Source organism: Staurois parvus, unplaced genomic scaffold (genome assembly GCF_062004578.1).
Source record: "Staurois parvus isolate SC_StPar_1 unplaced genomic scaffold, SC_StPar_1.0 ptg001090l, whole genome shotgun sequence".
In the NCBI taxonomy this organism is placed as follows: Eukaryota; Metazoa; Chordata; class Amphibia; order Anura; family Ranidae; genus Staurois; species Staurois parvus.
The window spans coordinates 106,549-130,895 of record NW_028318886.1 but is presented as its reverse complement, the minus strand read 5'-3'; positions in this window follow the sequence as shown (position 1 = coordinate 130,895).

Genomic DNA, 24,347 nt, shown 5'->3' with positions numbered 1-24,347 from the left:
CTACTGACCCCCGGGCAATAGGGGATCATGGGGCCCCTGTGTCCTTGTCCAGACTCAAAAAAGCCTATGAAAAAGGTACCAGGGACATCTCATGGCGCCCCCTACTGACCCCGGGCCCTCGGACAGTGCCCGAGTTTCCATATGGTCAGTCCGCCCCTGGTATGCAGTTATGTTCACCTCTTATAAATATAATTTATACATCTGAATCAAAAAATACCACATATGTGCCAGAAACACATACTTACCCCAGGCACTAGTGAGAAAACATTAAATACAAAGTAAATACTGTATCTGGATCAGATTGTATCTAATTATATTGTTTCTCTGTGAATTCAGTGTACCTTGCAAGAATATTTGGCCCCAGGGCTGTGCTGAGATGATGAATGATATGAGTCATTATTAAGAAACCATAGGCCTTAGTAAATTAATTTCAAACTATGGTTCTCAGGTGTGAAAAGTAGAAGAAGGTATCTGAGTTACCAAATAACCAGTCAGATGTAATGAAATTGGCATACCCTTCATTCAACCCAAATCTGTACATTTCATTGTTATAATTTATATGCGGCAGAGAAATAAACTGTATCACATTTCTCTTCCAGATTACAAAACTCCCCCACCAATCCTATTCTTTACACTCCAATTAACAGTGAAGAGAGGTTGTTAGAGATAATGTTTGGGGTCCTTTTGACAATCATTGTTTTCATTTCTGGCATATGTATGCTCTAAGTCATAGTACCACCTAGTCTAGTATAGAACGCACAGGGCACCTACCATATGTTGTGCCCACTTTACTCCTATGCCCTTCCAAATCTCTCCATCCACCAACCTAATTACCTAAGATGCACTTTCATTAGCATTACCATCTCCAATAGAATGGACCCAATCCCAAATAATAGCCTTTGAATATTTATGCATTACTATTGACTTACTAACTGACATATCAACATGGATGTCACTCCACTTACTCCAGCTAAATCTCTCTAAAACTGAGCTGTCCCTCCCAATCGTGCCCTCCTCCATGACTTTTCAATCAAGATCAATAATACAACTATCAGTCTCTCCCCTCACACCAGAGTACTAGGTGTAATCCTAGACTAGGGCTTAAAATTTCAAGTCCTAGTCAAGCTACTAGCCAGGCCTTAGAGTTACTCGCCACCAACAAACACACACAAACAGAGACACCTGTACACACACACAGACATGTACATACACACAGAAACATGTACATACACGCACAGAGAAACATGTACACACATACAGACACATGTATACACACACACAGACACGTACAGACACACATACACACAGATACATTTACATACACAGAAATACACACACACAGACACATGTACATACACACAGACACATGTACATACATACACAGACATATGTACATACATACACAGACACATGTACGTACATACACACACAGACACATGTACACAGATATATACATGTACATACACGCAGACACATGTACACATACACACATGTACATACATACAGACACATGTACAATTGTACATGCATACACAGACACACACACACATGTACACATACACCCCCCCCCCATAAAAAGTTGCAGTACTTCGTTGTTCACTCACAGATCCGGGTACTGCACTCTAGGGGGAGGCAGAGAGCACAGCACACACTCCTTGCTTTGCTTTCACTGCACTCAGCTATTGAGCAGTCTGACAGCTCCCAGTGCCAATGACAGATCCGGCCTGAGCGCCGAGCCTGCTCAGCAAGACGGCCCTGGGGGACACACCCGCCCCCACCATAATTTTGCCTCACCATTGGCGAGCAGGCGAGTCCTAGACCCAGACCTGTCCTTTCAGCCCCAAATCCAATCACTGTCGAAGGCTTGTAGACTTCACCTCCGTAACATCTCTTAAAATTTTTAAGCAATTAAACCATCAAGTTACTCATCACTCCCTTGTCATCTCTCGTCTTGACTATGGCAACTACCTGCTCATAGGCCTACTTCTCCATAGGCTATCCCTCTTCAGTCTATCATGAATACACCTTACCAACCGCTCAGTGTCTGTCACCCCTACCTGCCAATTCCTCCACTGCCTTCTGATTGCCCAGAAAATTATATTCAAAATACTAATACAAATATACAAAACCCATCCACAGCTCTGCCCTGAGCTACATCACCAATCTTGTCTCCAAATATCACCCAAACCGCCCTCTCCGCTCCTCCGAAGACTTCCTACTCTCAAGCTCTTTTGTCTCCTCCTTCCATGCTCACCCCCAGGACTTCTCCAGAGCCTCTCCCATCCTCTGGAACTCTCTACCTCAATCTGTCCAGCTATCTCCTACTCTGGTCGCCTTTATTTAATCCCTGAATACTCATCTCTTCAGGAAAACCTATTATACCTCCAACTAACAACTGAACTTTTAACTCATCTGCCTACTCGCCCCCCCCCCCCCCCCCCCGCGAAGCTTAACTGTGTCAGCGTCCAACGGATCCCATTGCCACACAGAAATTGTGCCCCAAGTGCCCCAGTGCTCGCAATGACAGACCTGACTTGAAATCTGCCCGCTGTGGAGGAAGAGGGGAGAACCGGACCAGACTCAACTCAGGTAAGACCACATACAGGGCACACATCTTAACCCCTACACTGCCAGGAGGGCAAGGAGGAGCACAGTGTTCCTGCACTACTGTTACTGCATTCTGCACTATTTACTATCCCAGGGGCTTTCCATTCTATTGTCACCCTACAATAGGAGGAGCCCCTGAACTGGAGGTAGCTGTCTTTCTATGGAGGGGACCCCGGACTTGAGATAGTGGTTTCACTCTCTACCTGCTATTTCACTGCTACCCCCAGTCCAGTGGCCCCTTCATAAAGAAATTGCCACCTGCAGTCCAGGGGCCCCTTCATAAAGAGATTGCCACCTCCAGTCCAGGGGCCCCTTCATAGGGAGATTACATTGAACCTGCATTTCCTCACTACTCCTGTAGTTCCCACATGTAAGATTAGGGGAGGGGGAGCTTGTGAAGGAGGAGTGGTGGGGGGGGGGGCTGTTTGTGCTGGTAAGGGTAATTGGGGGGGAATGTGTTAGTAGACAGGATTGGGGAGGATTTGTGTTAGGAGGGGGGAATTGGGGGGGGGGGGGATTTGTGCTAGGAGGTGGGAATTGAGAAGGATTAGTGCTAAGAGGGGGGAATTGGGGGGGGCATTGTGCTAGGAGGGAGGTTTGGGTGGGGGTGGGGTTTTGTGTCGGGATAGGATAATATGCAGATGGTTGTGCTAGGAGTGGGGATTTGGGGGGGGAATTGCACTGGTAGGGGGGATTTGGGGGGTGATATGTACGAAAAGGGGGGATTAAGGGAGGGATTTGTACTCAAAGGGGGGATTGGGGGTAGGATTTGTACTAAAAGGGGGGATTGGGGAGGAGAATTTGGACTAAGAGGTGGGATTTGGGGTAGGATTTGTGCTAGGAAGGGGGTTTAGGGAGAAGTAATTCTACTACGAGGTGAGATTTGGGGAGAGGATATACATTAGGAGCGGGGATTTGGGGGATTTGTAAGAAGGTTGTTTGGGGAGAGAATTTGTACTAGGAGGGGGAATTAAGGAGGATGATTTTTGCTAGGAGGGGGGGTTTAGGGGGGAGAATTTTACTACGAGGGAAGATTTGGGGAGAGGATTTATACTAAGAGTGGGGATTTGTACTGGGGGGGAGTAATGGGAGAATTTGATTTTTTGGCCATGGAAGATTTGTGGGAAATTGGGAGGGATTTGAGCTGGAAGGTAGGATTGGGGGGGGGGGAAAGATTTTTGCTGGGAGGAGGACTTGGACTGTGAGGATGGGCAATTTTTGCATTTTTGGCTGGGTAGAATTTGAGCTTGCTTAGGGGGTGAATGTGTTGCTTAGTGCTGTTTTTTTTCTTTGGAGGGAGGGCTGGAAGGTGGGGGCGCAGTTTGCTAGATGATCTTGACCCGCCACTGCCTGCTTGCACATAAGGCACTTAACAGATCTTCTCCCTACATAATATGTAACTGGGATCAGATTCCCTAACACAATGTGTAGCTGGCTGCTATGGTGCAGTTCTGACTTGTGAAATTCCCTGACTGGATGGGCAGCTGCAGTAGCCAGCTACACACTGTGTGGAGGTATACCATTCTCAGCAATGTGCTGTGTGGGGAGGAGGAAATCTCTTAGGTGCCCTGTCCTCAACTCTGCCGACCACTGTCTTCCGCCATGCTGACCCCTGTACCCTGCCCTGCTAACCCATGTCCTCTGTCCTGCTGACCCTGTCCTCTGCCATGCTAACCACTGCACACTGGCCTCTGTACATTGCCCTACAAACTGTTGACCCTATGCTCTGCCCTGCTGACCTCTTATACACTGCCCTGTTGACCCCGCATCCTCTGCCCCCTGACATTTTTCACTGCACCCCCAAGTTAGACAGGCTAGATCCGGCCCTGTGCTGTAACCTCTGGTAACCAATCTCATTTACTGCCTGATCTTCTGCAGTAAACTGATTTTAAGTCTAGTTGCTATTTGTTGTATGTCTCAGGGCAGCTGGAGAGCAAATTAAAGAAAATGTTTGCCCAGGGTCCAATCAATATTATAGATGGCCCTGGGGGGGGGGCCAGAAAAGTGTAACTTCTTTTATCTTTTTTTTTACGTTACTGTGAAGTTTTGCTTTAGGCAAGTAAGGATCAGTTCTACATGTGCATTCAAAAGTAGATAGCAGGAATGGCGGTGCCTCCTGGGCATTTCACACAAGCAAGTTATATATTATGGATAAGCAAACAAACGTATCCCTTTTAATGATATTTCTATTGAAAACAACTTCATAATGCAAAAGGGCAAAGGACTATGACAGGATGTGAGCAAGTAAATAGGTGGGTAACATTCAGTCAAATTAAAAAGCCATGTGCAAACATCCACCAACACATCCATCATATAACCTGGCCAAAGCTGTAGAAGCAGGGAGGGGGTTCCTCTCTGCTATACTGACTTGCTCTGTACTAGAGAATTCTCTGTGTTTTCCAGGGTCATTAGCCATCATAGGTCTATTTGTATTGTTTTTCCTTTTCCAGGTTTTCTATTTCATCTGTTGGTAAATCATCATTTGGGATATATCAAGGATCAGATGTTGTAAAGGAGAAGGGTGTATCATGAAATTATAATTCTAATTAGAAATTACCTAAAATGTTTGAATGTTTTTTAGCTACACAGCAGATGACTCTACACATTGAGTTAAAAAGGGCCACATTGCCATTGCAGTATGGTAGTGCAGCATTATAGGGTTAACTCAGGTGGTAAGGAGGTGGTATAATGCCTCCTCACCACCTGTCAAATGCCTTCTTAAAAAAACAAAAAACACATGAGGATCTCTCAGTTTACCTAAAGTGAATCTCATACGCCCCCCCTTTTTTTATTTCTTTTACCCCCACTTAGCTGGAGGAAGGAGCTGCACATTTCAGATACTCACCCATTCAGTGTAGCCAGCGTTGATCCTCTCGTGCCCTGCCACCTCTCAGTTCTGTGCTGCCATGTTATCTCTAATGTCATAGAGAGGCCCACCAGTTCTTCTCAGTTCAGCAGTTGGGCCTCCTGATGACGTGCCACTAGGCCTGTCCACCTCCTCCTCTGTGAATTACAGGTCTCTTGTTTAGTTATGAAGAGACTGTCCTAAAAACGTATAATTTTAGCATTACCACTACTATATATATATATATATATATCCAAAATCAAGCAGAATTTAAAGGGAAATGGTTTTCAGTCTAGTTTGTTTTGATTTTTATTTAGGTTTAATTTCATAGTATAAGGCTAATTTTAATCATATTTCAGTGACATTAATAAAATCTCTAATTCAAAAACATTTTTAATGCTAAGGACACCCATGAAAACTGGTTTGCAAGCAACCAAGCTGGGGTTTCTCACAAAACAGGCCCTCGTGCATGGTTTTTTGCAAAGGCCCACCAGTTCTTCTGGGTTCATCAGGTGGGCCTCCTGATGACGTGCCACTAGGCCTGCCCACTTCCTCCTCTGTGAATTACACAGTAAGACCTCTTGGGACATGTGACGTACATATCCCAAGAAAGCGGGCACAGTACAAATCATTTGCCTAGCTCAGTGGTGGGCAACCTTTTTTTTCAACTGAGCCAAATCTCGCCAAAACCACGATTGAAATTTATTTTGAGAGCCACATTTTTAAAACTGAAAATACATAGGATGGTACACTGTTTTTAGTTTCAATAAGTTTTTATAGTAATTCATCCCCCATATAGTAATTCATCCCCCATATAGTAATTCATCCCCCATAGTAATTCATCCCCCATATAGTAATTCATCCCCCATAGTAATTCATCCCCCATATAGTAATTCATCCCCCATATAGTAATTCATCCCCCATAGTAATTCCTCCCCCATATAGTAATTCATCCCCCATAGTAATTAATCCCCCATATAGTAATTCATCCCTCATATAGTAATTCATCCCCCATAGTAATTAATCCCCCATATAGTAATTCATCCCCCATATAGTAATTCATCCCCCATAGTAATTAATCCCCCATATAGTAATTCATCCCCCATATAGTAATTCATCCCCCATAGTAATTAATCCCCCATATAGTAATTCATCCCCCATATAGTAATTCATCCCTCATAGTAATTCATCCCCCATATAGTAATTCATCCCTCATAGTAATTCATCCCCCATATAGTAATTCATCCCCCATATAGTAATTAATCCCCCATATAGTAATTCATCCCCCATAGAGTCCCTGCCGCCCGAGAGGAGGGAGGGGAGCGGGCGCCCGGCACACAAGAGCCGCATTAAAGCGTGTAAAGAGCCGCATGTGGCTCGCGAGCCGCAGCTTGCTGACCACTGGCCTAGCTGAATGACATATATAAAAAATTATACGAAAAAAGGGTAAAAAATAAAAATGCTATACATGTAACAGAGAAGAGGAGGGGTGAGCAGGAGGTACTTTCACTTTATGGCTGAAGATCCATCTTAAAGGGTATGTCTAGGCATTTTTATTTCTTCAACTTGTTCCTATAGTAAGAAACAGCTTTTATTACTCCCTGTGACCTAATAGGTTTGTAAAATCCTTGCAGGGGTAGCTGCTGGGAACTCATATTCTACTTATGTAGGCATGTCTCCAGAACTACATTCCCCAAGAGCCCATTCCGTACACACAGCATAGGCAGGCTCATGTCAGTCAAGGCAGCAGAAGTGTGTTGCTATGAAAGAAATGAATGCATGCATGTGGATTGGGACAGAGAAGGGAAGGGGATAGGCAGAGTTGACAAAACCACTTCGGATTCAGTACAGAAAAAGGCATTGTGCTGTCAGTCCAAACAGGGAGTTATGAGTACACCAGATATCTGTCAGATCAGAAGGTATTTTTCTTTACTTGCATCTTTGCTGTGATAAAATATGGGGAAATACAGGGGGTGTTACCTTCCTTCTGATGAGATATCAGGGACTGCTAAGTAGCCCAAATCTCACAAGATATACTCTCTAGCACAGTAGAGGATTGTCTACTCATGAGATCTGGGCTACTCAGCATTTCACAGGATCTTGCTGGAAGGAGTATGACATCACCATCATCTAGGCAGCAAGAGTGAAAGCCAGGGGTAAGTTATATATACTTATTAACTTATTTCAATAGGTTTTTTTTTAATTTATTGCACAGTGTTATCATGGGGAGTGTTCTATCTCTCCAATCTAAGCATTGATAGTGTGATCTCTGTAACTTACAGTTGTGATGAGATAGCGATAACTTCAACCTCAGTTGGATACCACAGTCAGTGACTCAATCAATAAGACATCTTGTAGATCTTGTGAACTTTATTCCATAAACTGAGAGAATCTTACAACAATGAACATTCAATAGGTCAAAAGATCATAATGTTTCCTGCTGCATGATATAAGGTTAGAGCTGCAATGCATTTCTGGGAAAGGGGGAGGGCTATCTATACAGCATTAACTAAACCAAAGGAAAGGGAGGAGCAGAAACAAAATTTAGAAACTCTTAAAGGCATATGACAGTCAATATGACAGTCATGTGAAACATGACAGGGAGGGTAAAGACAAAGTGCATCTTGGTGTTTTTTTGTGCAAAGTTGGCTTTAATATAGTGGGGTAGTGTAGTCATGGGGTAGTAAGTGTTAGGTGAGCATTACCCTTTAAAATACAATTTTCTATATAAATATATATATATATACGGTATATATAAATAAGGACTATATTTACTTGTACTGTATTCATAAAAATGGAAAAAAAAATCAAATGACATTTCAAAACACCAGGTTCCCAAAAAAAACCTCACATCAACACGGTTACATAAATCATACAGATTTGTGACAAGAGGCAACCAGAGAAATTTAAAGCTGTCAAACATCTATTCACAGAACGCCACTTATCCGGTTTTTGTTTCCTCATTGAAACATTCTTCTGAAAGGGTTGTTGCAGGTCTCTTGTCTACTTGTGAAAAGGCTGTCCATCAAAATGTATAATTTTAGCATTGGCACTACATAATATATAAATGTATATAAATGTTTCCAAAATCAAGCAGAATTTAAAGGGGAATGGTTTTCAGTCCAATTTGTTTTGAGTTTTATTCAGGTTTAATTTCATTGTATAAAGTTAATTTTAATCATATTTTAATGACATTAATAAAATCTTTAATTCAAAAAAAGTTTTAATGGTAAAAACACCCATGACAACTGGTTTGCAAGCAAGCAAACTGGGGTTTCCCACAAAACATTGTGTATGGTTTTTGACTTATTAAGATGGACCAATTCTGCTAGGAGAGGGAAGGGGTGCGTCCAACTTTGTTTAGCTGTGTGTGTAATCTAATAACTCTGTTCTTTTACAGCAGAGCAATTTTCTGAGCACCAGACAGCTTCTGGTTATTCTTGGTGCTGCCACCTACTGACTGCAAGTTGCATGTATGATATATTTTACCATTTCCACTTTACAGTGATACAACTTAGTACAAAAAATAATGAGAAAATAAACAGAGAAACATATAAACATTCTATTTCTTACATTTTCTCCACTGCCTAGTACAACCTATTGGTCTATGCCCGTGGTGGTGAACCTATGGCACACATGCCGCAGAGCCATCACTGCTGGCACATGAGCCAAATCGCCCCACTACTGCCCTGCAGCTGAGTATCAGATCCCGTGCATGCATGGCCAATGACGTCACGAGCCGCGACTACCTCCCTAGCCGCTCCTTGGTGCTTTCAACGTGTCTTCAGCCAGCGCGTTCAGCCAGCAGTGGATCTACTACATATTTAACTGAGACTGACATTCTTTTGTTGTGCTGTCCCCCTGGCATTTAAACCTGTTGCATTTGGATCATTGCCCCTCTGTGCTGGTGGTCAGTGTAACATTGTCCCTCTGTGCTGGTGGTCAGTGGAACATTGCCCCTCTGTGCTGGCGGTCAGTGGAAAATTGCCCCTCTGTGCTGGTGGTCAGTGGAACATTGCCCATTTGTGTTGATGGTCAGTGGAACATTGCCCCTCTGTGCTGGTGGTCAGTGGAACATTGCCCCTCTGTGCTGGTGGTCAGTGTAACATTGCCCCTCTGTGCTGGTGGTCAGTGGAACATTGCCCCTCTGTGCTGGTGGTCAGTGGAACATTGCCCATTTGTGTTGATAGTCAGTGGAACATTGCCCCTCTGTGCTGGTGGTCAGTGGAACATTGCCCCTCTGTGCTGGGTGGTCAGTGGAACATTGCCCCTCTGTGCTGGGTGGTCAGTGGAACATTGCCCCTCTGTGCTGGTGGTCAGTGGAACATTGCCGCTCTGTGCTGGTGGTCAGTGGAACATTGCCCCTTTGTGTTGGTGGTCAGTGGAACATTGCCCCTCTGTGCTGGTGGTCAGTGGAACATTGCCCCTCTGTGCTGGTGGTCAGTGGAACATTGCCCCTGTGTGTTGGTGGTCAGTGGAACATTGCCCCTCTGTGTTGGTGGTCAGTGGAACATTGCCCCTCTGTGCTGGTGGTCAGTGGAACATTGCCCTTTTGTTTTGGTGGTCAGTGGAACATTGCCCCTCTGTGCTGGTGGTCAGTGGAACATTGTGCCCTTGTGCTGTTGGTCAGTGGAACATTGCCCCTCTGTGCTGGTGGTCAGTGTAACATAGCACCCTTGTGCTGGTGGTCAGCAAATTTCAAGAGGATCTCCAGCTGTGAATGTACGATGTTAATGTACGAGTTGTTTTTTCTAAACTAAAACCTCACTATTCAGGTTTAATTGCAGTGTTGGCACTTTGCGATAAATAAGTGGTTTTTGGGTCACATTTTGGGCACTCAGGCTCACAAAAGGTTCGCCATCACTGGTCTATGCTGTCATAGCCATTTAAGACTAATGTTGGGCTGCAGCAGTGGACAGGGATAGTGGGGGTTACAGCCAACCATGAGGGCCCAGCTCTTTTGTTAACTCAGTGCTCAGCAATTACCTTAAGCTAAAAACTATATAAAGGGAGACATTTATCAATAAAATTGTATCAGCTGCACCTGTTTAGGTGCCACAGTTTGTGACACAATCGCAGACTTGTGACTGATTTATCATAGTGTTGCATTTCATGTAATAAATGTGCAGTGTTGTTTTACATGCGTTGTTTTGTCGAATTATGCGAAAGTGTAGCAAATGTGCCACATATTTTTCAACTTGTCACAATTCACCTAAAAAAATTGCGAGACAGCAGAAAAGCATTTTCAGATACTTGCACCCGGGAGAAAAGTGATCCACATCACTTCTTAGTTATATGACAGATCACCGTGTTCATTCTACTGCAATCTAATCCATACCACTTGTGACAAATGTGCAAAAACTAGCAGGCGTTCGCAGATTGGTCGCAAACATTTATAAAACAGCAAGAGGTGCGGCACTCACAAAGGTTCATCTGAAAATGGTAGAATATCAAATGTCCCCCAATGTGTCTTCATTTGTTCCCATCTCCTAAGAGCTTGTGTAGAAGGAATTTTGTTTGCTTCTAACAGGTTTTGCATTCCCATACAAGTCTATGGAAATAAAAACACGCTTGAAGCAGGTCAAATGCAGGTCAGAAGGAAGCCAAGTGCAAGCCAAAGGCACCTGTCAATATATTCTGAATAATTCTCAAACTGATATCAAACTTATGCCACTGATACAAGCCCAAAGCCTATAGGTTATATTATTCAGATGCTTACAGCATGCTTATTGGAATTTTAAAGGTTGGTCATACATAAGAGGATATCATTATGTATATTATTAAAGTATACAGTGAAGGAAATAAGGATTTGATCCCTTGCTGATTTTGAATGTTTGCCCGCTCACAAAGAAATGATCAGTCTAAAAATCGAATGGTAGGTGTATTGTAACACTGAGAGACAGAATAGCAACAAAAAATTCAAAAGAAATGCATGTCTAACAAATTATGCACTGATTTGCATGTTCATGGGGTAAATAAGTACTTGATCCTCTATCATTCAGCAGGATTTCTGGCTACCAGGTGTCTTTCATATAGGTAACAAGCTGTGATTAGAAGCAGTCTCTTAAAGGGAGTGCTGCTAGTCTAATTTTGTTACTTGTATAAAAGACACGTGTCCACAAGAGCAATCAATCAGATTCCAAACTCTCCACCATGGCAAAGACCAAAGAGCTGTCCAAGGATGTCAGGGACAAGATTGTAGACCTACACAAGGCTGGACTGGGCTACCAAACTATTGCCAAGCAGCTTGGTAAGAAGGTGACAACAGTTGGTGCAATCATTCGCAAATGGAAGAAACACAAAACAACTGTCAGTCTCCCTAGGTCTGGTGCACCATGCAAGATCTCACCTTGTGGAGTGTCAATGATCATGAGAGCAGTGAGGAATCATCCCAGAACTACACTTGAGGATCTTGTCAATGATCTCCAGGCAGCTGGGACCACAGTCACCAAGAAAACAATTGGTAACACACTAAGCAGACAAGGATTGAAATCCTGCAGTGCACGCAAGGTCCCTCTGCTCAAGAAAGCACATGTCCAGGCCCATCTGAAGTTTGCAACTGAACATCTTAATGATTCAGAGGAGGACTGGTTGAAAGTGTTGTGGTCAGATGAGACCAAAATCGAGCTCTTTGTCATCAACTCAACTCTCTGTGTTTGGAGGAGGAGGAATGCTACCTATGACTCAAAGAACACCATCCCAACTGTCAAACATGGTGGTGGAAACATTCTGCTTTGGGGGTGTTTTTCTGCTATGGGGACAGGAAAACTGCACCACATCAAAGAGACAATGGTGAGAACCTTCTTCCCTCAGCCAGGGCATTGAAAATGGGTCGTGGATGGGTGTTCCAGCATGACAATGACCCAAAACACATGGCCAGGGCAACAAAGGAGTGGCTCAAGAAGCCTAGCCAGTCTCCAGAACTTAATTTGATTAAAAATCTGTGGAGGGAGCTGAAAGTTCGAGTTGCCAAACGTCAGCCACCAAACCTTAATGACTTGGAGAGGATCTGCCAAGAGGAGTGGACCAAAATCCCTCCTGAGATGTTTGCAAACCTGGTGGCCAACTACAGGAAACGTCTGACCTCTGTGATTGCCAACAAGGGATTTGCCACCAAGTACTAAGTCATGTTTTGTGAAGGAGATCAAATACATATTTCCCTCATGAACATGCAGATCAGTGCATCATTTGTTAGACATGCATTTCTTTTGAATTTTTTGTTGCTATTCTGTCTCTCAGTGTTACAATACACCTACCATTCGATTTTTAGACTTTTAATTTCCTTGTGAGTGGGCAAAAATTCAAAATCAGCAGGGGATCAAATACTTATTTCCTTCACTATATATATATATATATATATATTTTTTTTTAAATTTAAAATAAATATATATATATATATATATGTACAATTGTGTTCAAAATAGTAGCAGTCATACATCACTAACCTGACCAATCACTGTTTTTGGTAGAAATGATATTTCTACATGGCAAATAATTTACTAGCAGGTGTAGTAGAGTAATAGAAATCCAACAGACCCAACAGTCATGACATGCATGCTGCTGTTTCTGTGTAATTTAATCACTAATTGAAAGGGGCATGTTCAAAATAATAGCAGTATGGAGTTCTATTAGTGAGGTAATTCATTCTTTAAAAAACAGGTGGCAATTATTGCCCTTATTTAAGGAAGGAAGGCAGCAAATGTTGTACATGCTGGTTACATTTCTCTCTGAAATTCTGAGGAAAATGGGTCGTTCCAGACATTGTTCAGAAGAACAGCGTACCTTGATTAAAAAGTTGATTGGAGAGGGGAAAACATATAAAGAAATGCAGAAAATGATAGGCTGCTCAGCTAAAATGATCGCAAATGTTTTAAAATGGCAACCAAAACCTGAAAGACCTGGAAGAAAGCGAAAAACTACCATTCGAATGGATAGAAGAATTGCCAACAATCAGCTCCAGGAAGATCAAAGAAGGTCTAAAGTTACCTGTGAGTACTGTTACAATTAGAAGACGCCTATGTGAAGCCAAGCTATCTGCAAGAAGCCCCCGCAAAGTCCCACTGTTGAAAAAAAGACGTGCTGAAGAGATTACAATTTGCCAAAGAGCACATTGACTGGCCTAAAGAGAAATGGCGCAACATTTTGTGGACTGATGAAAGTAAGATTGTTCTTTTTGGGTCTAGTGGCTGGAGACAGTTTGTCAGACGACCCCCAAACACTGAATTCAAGCCACAGTACACTGTGAAGACAGTGAAGCATGGTTGCGCAAGCATCATGATATGGGGATGTTTCTCATACTACGGTGTTGGGCCTATTTATCGCATACCAGGGATCATGGATCAGTTTGAATACATCAGAATACTTGAAGAGGTCATGCTGCCTTATGCTGAAGAGGAAATGCCCTTGAAATGGGTGTTCCAACAAGACAACGACCCCAAACGCACCAGTAAACGTGCAACATCTTGGTTCCAGACCAACAAGATTGACGTTATGGAGTGGCCAGCCCGATCCCCGGATCTTAATCCAATAGAAAACTTGTGGGGTGACATCAAAAATGCAGTTTCTGAGGCAAAACCAAGAAATAGAGAAGAACTGTGGAATGTAGTCCAATCATCCTGGGCTGGAATACCTGTTCACAGGTGCCAGAAGTTGGTTGACTCCATGCAACACAGATGTACAGCAGTTCTCAGAAACAGTGCTTATACAACTAAATATTCATTAAGTGATTCAAAGGAAAGCAAAATCTTCAAACATTTTTCAGTTTATATAGTGAATGTTTGAGTTTGTAAAGAAGAATACAAACAATGCTATTTTTTTGAACAGTCTAATATTCACTTTTCAATTTTTTTAGAGGAACAACACAAATTTGATATATTTTTCTTCATGTTTTGATTTGGAATAGAATGTGTAGTGTTCCCAATGCATTTGTGTGTATGGAAATAAAAGCTATTAGAAGGATTTTGAGCTTTATTCGCTTTTTTCACTTTTTTCAACACACTGCTATTATTTTGAACACAACTGTACATAGATATATATACACATATACACACACAAATATATACAGTAAACAGGCCTTTACAGCCCATAATACAAGCAAGATGCAAGTTACAAATCAACAGGAGAAATTTGCAGTGGTGATTGAAATTTTGAGTATTAAATAAAAAATAGTGGTATGCTTAACAACCTTACTGCATGCTGTCAGATGCAGTCACAGTTTGGATACTCAGACAGCTACTGGTGCTGTAGCTGTTGGAATACATTAGACGGCAGAGGAGATTCTACCATCTACACTGTTTATTGCGCATGGGAAAATGAGTGGCTTCTCTTGTTCAGCTGCCATTACTGGCAAGGCTAAGGCTAAAGATCTTTGCATAAAAGGGGTTTAAATTAGTACACATCTTGGCAGAAAAATACACAGTACATGTAAGGCCCCCATAGATGGCTCACAATTTGGCCAATAGAACAGGAATCTTGAGAGATTTGAGCTATGGTTGGCCCTGCAAGGACCCTCCAAATTGGCAAAAGTTGATTTAAAGACCATCTGATGATAAATAATAACACGCTGTGTGGCTGTGTCTTAGATGCAGTCACTGTTCTGCAATGCCATTGTATTAAGGAAGCTGCTGGTGCCACAGCTGCCAAAATGCAATAGACGCAGTGGAGATCCTCCATACAGGCTGTTAGCGTGGGAAAATCGAAACTGCTTATGGCTGTCTTTACAATGTTTTGTCATTTTAGAAATGGCAAAAAACTCTTTTTGTTGTAGTTGTAGCTGAACCAAACTCCAGCTGCGTTGAAACAAAATTTGTAACCATTTACATACCATGCATTGCTTGAAACCTTTAGATAATGGGGAATTGGCTAATATATATATATATATATATATATATATATATATATATATATATATATTTATTTATTTTTTTAATGGTTGAACTGGATGGACTTTTGGCTTTTTTCAGCCAGACTAACTATGTAACTATGTACATGGCAGAGGGCTCGTGTGTGCAGGATCTAGATTGGGAAGACAGTCAGGTGTCCAATGTTCAGGACAGCTCACCAGTGCTTCACCTCTTCTCATGGTACTTCACCTCTTCCCCCACAGTACTTCTGCCTGCTGGCATGCAACACCACTTACCACCCCATATGCACCAACACGTGCTCTTGCTGACATTACATCTTCACATCTATCCTTTTCATTAACAATAAACCTTCTCTTATGTCACCACTACATCCTCATTGAGACAATGCCAAGTACACTTTATTTTGCTGAATGCCCACATTTCTCCTGCACTGTCCTAAAATGTGAAAAACTATTCTAATAGTTTTATATAATACAGCAACATCCACACACATAGGACACCCAATATTAGAGGTGATTTATTCTTTTAAAGCAAATACATTTTTGCACACTGGTACTTCCAATGTTTCTCTTCTCCCTCAGTTTTTATCCATAACTGAGCTAATGTGACCCCAGCACTGATGGAGAGGGGCAGGGGAGGGTCAAACTAGGATGCTGTGCAGGCAGATGACATCCTCCTTATCAATTGATGATGTCATTGGTTGTCAGGATGCCTTTGGCTAGAAGGTCATAATGGTGCACAATGAAAACCTGTGGCTTTGTGTAACTAAAAGACAGGCTTTTTACACCTGCTGGCTTGTATACAAGTTTTGGACAGTTTTTTGACATTTTGCCAAGGCACCCCTGAAGAAACCTCAAGGCACCCTGTTTGAGAAAGTCTGAGCTAAACTGACTATGAGAATGAGAAATTTTTCTAACATACTAGTGGAGCTTTGCTTGTATTGGATGACACTATAATTGTAGGTTTACTCGTCCTCTGGCAATTCTGGTCAATTAGGCATATAGAATATTATAGCTCTGGCCAATCCTATTGGCAACCAGATGATCATAAAACATATGGTAGATAAACCAGGTTTTCCAGTGAGTGAAGGGAATGCCTGCAGCAGCATTTCATTGCAGAATATTAGTCCTGGCCATCAAGTGACATGTGACATTATTAGTTCCTTCGAGTTACAGTGCACTGTTTTAATGACCATGTTGCCTGGGTCTCAGTCTTCTCCTGGAGCAAAAGTCCTTTTTTTGAACTCAAATTCCTTCACACACAATTGTGATGGAATCCCCAACTACTGACCTCTCTCTGCCACACCCAGTCTAGACTGAACAATTTATAATAGTCCATTTTAACGCTGGTGGCAGAAGGCCTATACTGCAGATAAATATAACCTCCTTTACCTAGATACCCCAGATTTGAGCCTATTAAAATATTGGTGGTCAGTGGCCTATTTAGCACCCCTAATAATAGCATAGATATTGGTGGCCAGTATTTCTATAAAATCTCCATGTCAGTCACATGGAGGGATCTTTTACAATAGAGAGAAGAGTAACTGTAATTGTGGGCAATGAATAGAGAGTGGTGGAGTTTGAGCAATTTTTGTTCCAAACACTTAAAGCCGGCCATACATGGGTCGTTTTTGTTTGAATTTTGCACCATTAGTGGGTCACAGAAATGGACGATTTTCATGTGACCATCGAATCTGAGTGATCGGGCAAGTTGGAAATTGTTTGAATATTGAACGAATTTCGATGAAAGAATCTTGCGAAAAATATAAACAAAAAAGAAATGAGCATGAGCTGTGACCTGGAAAGAAAAGAATATTCTTGGCCACGAAAATTCTTTTCTGTAGCAACATGAGGTGAAATTGAAGGCTTTGTTGGTCAAATTTCTAAATCAATGGTGGTACTATCGAATTACAAAACACACAAAATTTCTGAAGAAAATTAGTTTGGGATTCGACCCATGTACACTGGATGTTTAGCCCTGAAGACTGGGACTATGGGGTTTAGCTGCAGGCTGAGGACACAGGTGAGTAAGAAAGAATAAGGAGGGTGTATCAGCGCAAACACTGCTGAGAGTCCTTGGTAATCTGGTATGGGGTAATGGTAGTCCGTGTAGCACTGAGGGCAAAGCTTCCAAATAGGCTGTAGCAGACTGTGGATGAGAAAAGGAGAGAAGCGCTTCTAAGTGCAATATGTCTCTTTATTAAAATATTTGTGTAGGAACACTCAAATAAATAAGATATTTCTAAGCATAAAAACCGTGGTTAACAGTAGGGTGGTCTCCAGGGTGAAGAGCCATCATCTGCTGCGGTGTGGAGTGGTCAGCTTGCCGCTGGAGCAGCGTGGTGGCTGGAGGGGAACAGCGGTGAGGTTGGCCAGTCCTCCCTCTAAACTTGGTGGAATGCACGCTGGAACGCAGTGGCGGCGTGGCCATGATGACATCAGATACCCAAGGTGCACTGCGACGCGTTTCGGAGCATGCGCTGGCCATGGAAGGCGGAAGTGCGCTCCTTTTTCAAGCAGGGGGAAGTGGAGGTGCGAGGATGGATTTATGAGGAGCAAGGGGTCAATTAAGCAATTACACAATTAATCAATGGAAAAAATACATCAGTGGAAGATGTAATTTGCCACTGTCGCAAGGTGAAAAGATGGGGTAAAAAACGGGTGTACAGAAATGTCAAAAGGGAAAAGAAAATGTAAAAGGGAATACAAAAAGGAAAAAGATTACAGGATGTAATGGAAAATTGTATAAAAATGAAAAAATAATAATAACAATGAAAATAAAAAAATAAAAATTAAAAATTGGGAATGTGGAAAAATTATGTCGGTAAAAATAGAAATAATAATAAAAAAAACAAAAAAAAACGAGGATGCAACTCAAAAATTAAAAGATAAAAAATTAAATTTAAAAAATAATAATAATAAAAATTGAATGATGGATGTAAATTATAAAAAGTTTAAAAAGGTAAAAATAATGATAGCAATAAGATTAAAATTAAATAATGAATGATAACGATAAGAATTAACAATAAAAATTAAAAAATGAACGAAAAATTGATTAGGAATGTGGAAAAATATATATCAGTGGAAATAATCTAAAATTAGGGAGAAAAAAAAAATTAGAATTAGAAAATATTGAATTAAAAATTCTATAAAATGAAAAATAAAAATAGTGCGGGATATAGGGGTCACCTTGCAACATTGGCACATCAAAATAGGTAACAGTGGTCAAATACAAAAAATTGCAGCGCTTGAGTGTATAATACAGGGAATTAACATGAATAGCAGATTAAAATGTTCATATTTCAACATGCACCAGATTCCACATTCTTAAATTGTTGTAAACAGTAATCAGATAAGTAATGAAGATCTATCCGACTAATCAAGGTGCATATAGTGATGGTGATGTTAAAATCATAAGTTCTGTGATGTATCCAAAAAAAATCCGTGACTTCCGTGATAGGGGAATGACTGTATAATGCACTAACCAGATAGCGCAAATACATGCGCATTGGAGTATAATGACCTACTCCTGGTCACAGCCAGATGGTCCTCAGCGTGAAGCCCTCAGGAACACCAGTGCACCACTCTTGCCGTCTCCTACCACCAGGGGGAGTGCGCCTCTTTACAGTAACACGAAATCACTTTATATCCTCTATCGCCAGGATTGGTGTACTTTCTTATCAGGAGATCATCTCAGGGGCTCAGCAATAAGACCCAAAAGAAAGAAATCTTGATAGTGTAGTATTTTATTCAAAAGTAAAAAGTAAGTAATACACTTACATGGTAATGTCCAAAAAGCTGATGCATAGAATCCAAAAAGATGGCCGACAGTCAGATGCATGAAACAAGTGGATAATCAATGGTGTGAGAGGTGTCCTTATCCCTAACGCGTTTCGTGGCAATGGCACATTATCAAAGGGAATGTGCCTCTCAACCATGGTCCCTTATATATAGAGGACCTCTTAATTGTGAAAAGACGCATTTTCGCGTCATTTTAGCGCTACTGCGCATGTGCGAGGCTCTGACGCCCGCGCATGCGCAATGCAAGCCTCCCGCGTCATCGCGGATAACCCGCGCATGCGCAGATCGTATCCGGCGGCCATTTTATAGAAGACCAAGACTGCAGAGCCAGAACAAGGGATCCACAGCCCAGACAAAGGAGGGGTTTTTGATGGGAAAGAACCAACCCAACACATCTTACCATGCCAGGAGATCTCAACATCACAGCAATCATTAGGGGAGAGTGAGGAGGAGATAACTTTATTATGCAAAGGGATAAACCATCCATTAGTGGAATTGGCTCCTTGTGCTCCCGCGTGGGTGAATTCATTGATTTTTTCCTCCAACCCTTGGTCTGCACTACCCCTGCTTTCCTCAAAGACACAAAACAGGTGTTGGCAGACATCAGAGAAGTCACTTTGAAACAACCCACCTTTCTTGTTACCGCTGATGTCGCGGCTTTGTACAGCAACATTAACCATGATGATGGACTAGCCGCTGCTGAATACTATCTTAATACAGCTAACGATATACCAACCTTACAAAAGGCATTTCTGCTAGAACTTCTTGACTATACTATGAACCACAACTACTTTTGGTTTAGTAACAAATTCTACTTACAAATCACTGGCGTCGCCATGGGCGCGAAGTTTGCCCCGAGTCTTGCCAACTTATTTATGGCAAGATGGGAGGAGGATCTCATTTATTCCAGAGAGTGGCCACAATTATTGTTTTATCGTCGGTACATCGACGATATTTTACTCCTATGGGAAGGGGATGAATTTACCTTGAATAACTTCTTTACTACATTGAACCTTAATGATATGAATATTAAACTCACCTTCCAATATAGTAATCAGGAAATCAATTTTCTTGACCTGACATTATACATTGAGGGCCCGAAAATTTTGTCTAGGAGTTATTTTAAATCATCAGACAGGAATAGCTTTATCCCTAAAGATAGTTGTCATCATCCGAGATGGTTGAGCAACATACCAAGGGGACAGTTTCTTCGGATCTACAGAAATTGTGACAAAAAAGAGGACTATGTCCTCCAATCTGAGATCCTTAAACGGAGATTCGTTGAAAAAGGCTATAACGCTAATATGCTTGAGGTTGAGAGGGACAAGGTGGGGGGCATGAATAGAGATAGTCTTATCATCACTAAGCAAAAGACTAACACTGAGAGATACTGCCCTTTTATCACTGACTTTTCTACTCAATTTAGGGATGTAGCTAGTATTATCAGAAAGAACTGGAGAATTCTTAAAGATGATCCGGTGCTGGGGAGTCATTTACCGGAAGCCCCCGAAATTACTTACCGTAGGGCACCACCTCTGAGAAACACCTTGGCCCCCAACATTGTTAACCCACCAAAACAACTTTCCTTTTTCTTCAACCGGAAAGGGTTCTTCCCCTGTAATAAATGCATGCTATGCACTAATAATGGAATTCATAAATATCCAGTAACCACATTCAGTTCCAACACAACTGGTAAAACATATGAAATTCAATCTACCATCACGTGCAATAGTACCCATGTTGTATATATACCTATTGGAGTGTAAATGCGGGAAGCAATACATGGGACGGACTATTAGGAGACTTCGTGACAGATTGAGGGAGCACCTTAAGAATATTAACAAGGGGTTCAAGGAACATTCACTTTCCTTACATTTCCGCCAAGCGCATAATAAGAACCCAAATGGCTTGAGATTTATAGGAATTGACACAATACATAAACACTGGAGAGGAGTACACAAGTTAAGAGCAGTTTCAAAACTTGAAACTAAATGGATTTTTTTATTAAGAACACTTGCCCCACATGGGTTAAATATTGATGTGGACATAAATTGTTTCTTGGATACCAGGTAATTCCTTTTGGGTTGTCCTTGCTTCATCTCAGCAAATATCCAGTATGTATATATTATCGACATTGATGTATCTTTAGGGTTTCCGGGGGAAATTATGGTTTTATAACATCATTATCTTACCTCGAGGGGCTTCTCTTCCCCCCCCCCCTTTTCCACTAATTAGCTGGATTATGAGCTTATTCTTCTTTTTCTGCTCAATACGCATTATTCGCACTGGTTTTTATCCAAATTATCCAAATTATCCATTATACCATTGGTACACAAATTTTTACGTGGATATGTCCCACTATGTTAGGTATTATTAATGCCCCCAGTGATCTATATGGGGTTGCTTTTGTTTTAATCATAGTTTCCTAGGGAATACCCTAGGGGCTATTTTGATATTGGTGTTTTATTTTATTTGTATTTTTCATTATGTTTCATGACCATTTATGTTATGTTTATGATCAACATTAACATTTAGATAATATGATTATCATGATTTATATGACAGTTCGCTTTTTATATTTTGCACATTGCATTGGCTGTGTGTGATTGTGTTTTTAATTACTGTCGATTTTAACTTTCATTTTATGAAATTTCTGGTGTTGTGTGTAACCTTTAAAATCTATATTGATGGCCCCTGGCATTTTTGCATGAACTTAGGGGGCTGGGACTTGTAGTTCTACCACACCATGATTCAATATTTACATCCAGCACTTGGCATGGTTTATCCCTTTGCATAATAAAGTTATCTCCTCCTCACTCTCCCCTAATGATTGCTGTGATGTTGAGATCTCCTGGCATGGTAAGATGTGTTGGGTTGGTTCTTTCCCATCAAAAACCCCTCCTTTGTCTGGGCTGTGGATCCCTTGTTCTGGCTCTGCAGTCTTGGTCTTCTATAAAATGGCCGCCGGATACGATCTGCGCATGCGCGGGTTATCCGCGATGACGCAGGAGGCTTGCATTGCGCATGCGCGGGCGTCAGAGCCTCGCACATGCGCAGTAGCGCTAAAATGACGCGAAAATGCGTCTTTTCACAATTAAGAGGTCCTCTATATATAAGGGACCATGGTTGAGAGGCACATTCCCTTTGATAATGTGCCATTGCCACGAAACGCGTTAGGGATAAGGACACCTCTCACACCATTGATTATCCACTTGTTTCATGCATCTGACTGTCGGCCATCTTTTTGGATTCTATGCATCAGCTTTTTGGACATTACCATGTAAGTGTATTACTTACTTTTTACTTTTGAATAAAATACTACACTATCAAGATTTCTTTCTTTTGGGTCTTATTGCTGAGCCCCTGAGATGATCTCCTGATAAGAAAGTACACCAATCCTGGCGATAGAGGATATAAAGTGATTTCGTGTTACTGTAAAGAGGCGCACTCCCCCTGGTGGTAGGAGACGGCAAGAGTGGTGCACTGGTGTTCCTGAGGGCTTCACGCTGAGGACCATCTGGCTGTGACCAGGAGTAGGTCATTATACTCCAATGCGCATGTATTTGCGCTATCTGGTTAGTGCATTATACAGTCATTCCCCTATCACGGAAGTCACAGATTTTTTTTTTGGATACATCACAGAACTTATGATTTTAACATCACCATCACTATATGCACCTTGATTAGTCGGATAGATCTTCATTACTTATCTGATTACTGTTTACAACAATTTAAGAATGTGGAATCTGGTGCATGTTGAAATATGAACATTTTAATCTGCTATTCATGTTAATTCCCTGTATTATACACTCAAGCGCTGCAATTTTTTGTATTTGACTTTTGATGAAGGGGGTATACGAGGTTTACCTATATGCTAGCAGCTTGAATCCTATCATATCCAGCGCTCGTTCCTCTCTTCATATAGGTAACAGTGGTGAACAGATGATACATATATACAGTGGTATGACAGCGTAGTTGCAACAGCTAAGATATGGTTAAGTATTGTAGTATGAAGGATAATAATGAATAAATTAATATGGTGATGGTGACAACCATATTGGTAATGATATTAATATTATTTTACATGCAAATGATAAATACAAAAAATATAATAATTCGTAATATATATGTGTACATATATATATACATACGCAAAAATATACATATACACATACATAAACGATAATTAGAAATGAGGGGAAAATGTCTAAAAATCAATATTGATAAAAATGATGTCGGATGGAAAAAAAAAATTAAATATATCAGTTTAGGTCCAGGATTAAAAATGGTGATTGACTATGGATTAAAAATGGTGTTTATATTATAGTGTTAATGTCTAATTCAACGTTGAGTCCACCTGGGGACAATGTGTCTAATATAAATATCCAATAGGTTTCTTGTGAACAGAGTTTATTGAAGCGTTCAGACTCTGAAAGATTGTTGGGGATGGATTCTAATATCCAGACTTGTAGGCCGTCAGTGGATTTATGGTGGTAATCTAGAAAATGGCAGGGGACGCTATGTTTGTCTTTACCATCTTCAATGAGACGTCTGTGCTCGCCAAATCTGGCGCGGAGGGGTCTGATGGTGTGCACCACATATAGGAGGCCACAGGGACAGGATAAGCAATAGATCACATGGTCGGTGGAGCAGTTATAAAATTCTTTGAATGTGTAGGTTTTTCCTTTTGTGGTGAATGTTTTTTGGCCATGTTTAATAAATTGACAAGTTTTACATAGAGCTTTATTGCATCTGTACATGCCTACAATTGGAACAAGGCACAATGTGTTGGATACGTTTGGTGGGTGGGTTGTATTTGCTGGGGGCAATTCTGTTTTTAAGGTTGGTGGCTTTGCGGTAGGTGTATTTGGGTTTTTTGTCTAAAACGTCTATTAAATGGGGGTCCTGTAGAAGTATCGGCCAATGTCTGTTGATAATGGACTCCATTTTATGAAAGTTGTTGTGGAATTTGGTTATAAATCTGACCTGGTTTGAAGACTCTGTTCTGTTGTGTGCTGGGGATCTGCCCTCTCTACCAGCGTGTGTGGGTAACCTTTGTCCTGGAATTTCTTGATTAGAATGTCGCTCTGGAGGTTGTAATCTGAGTCTGTGGTGCAGTTTTGTCTGAGACGACAGAATTGTCCTTTAGGTATATTTCGGATCCAATTAGGATGGTGACAGCTGTTGAAATGGAGGTATGAGTTGCCAGATACGGGTTTGAAGTGATTCTTG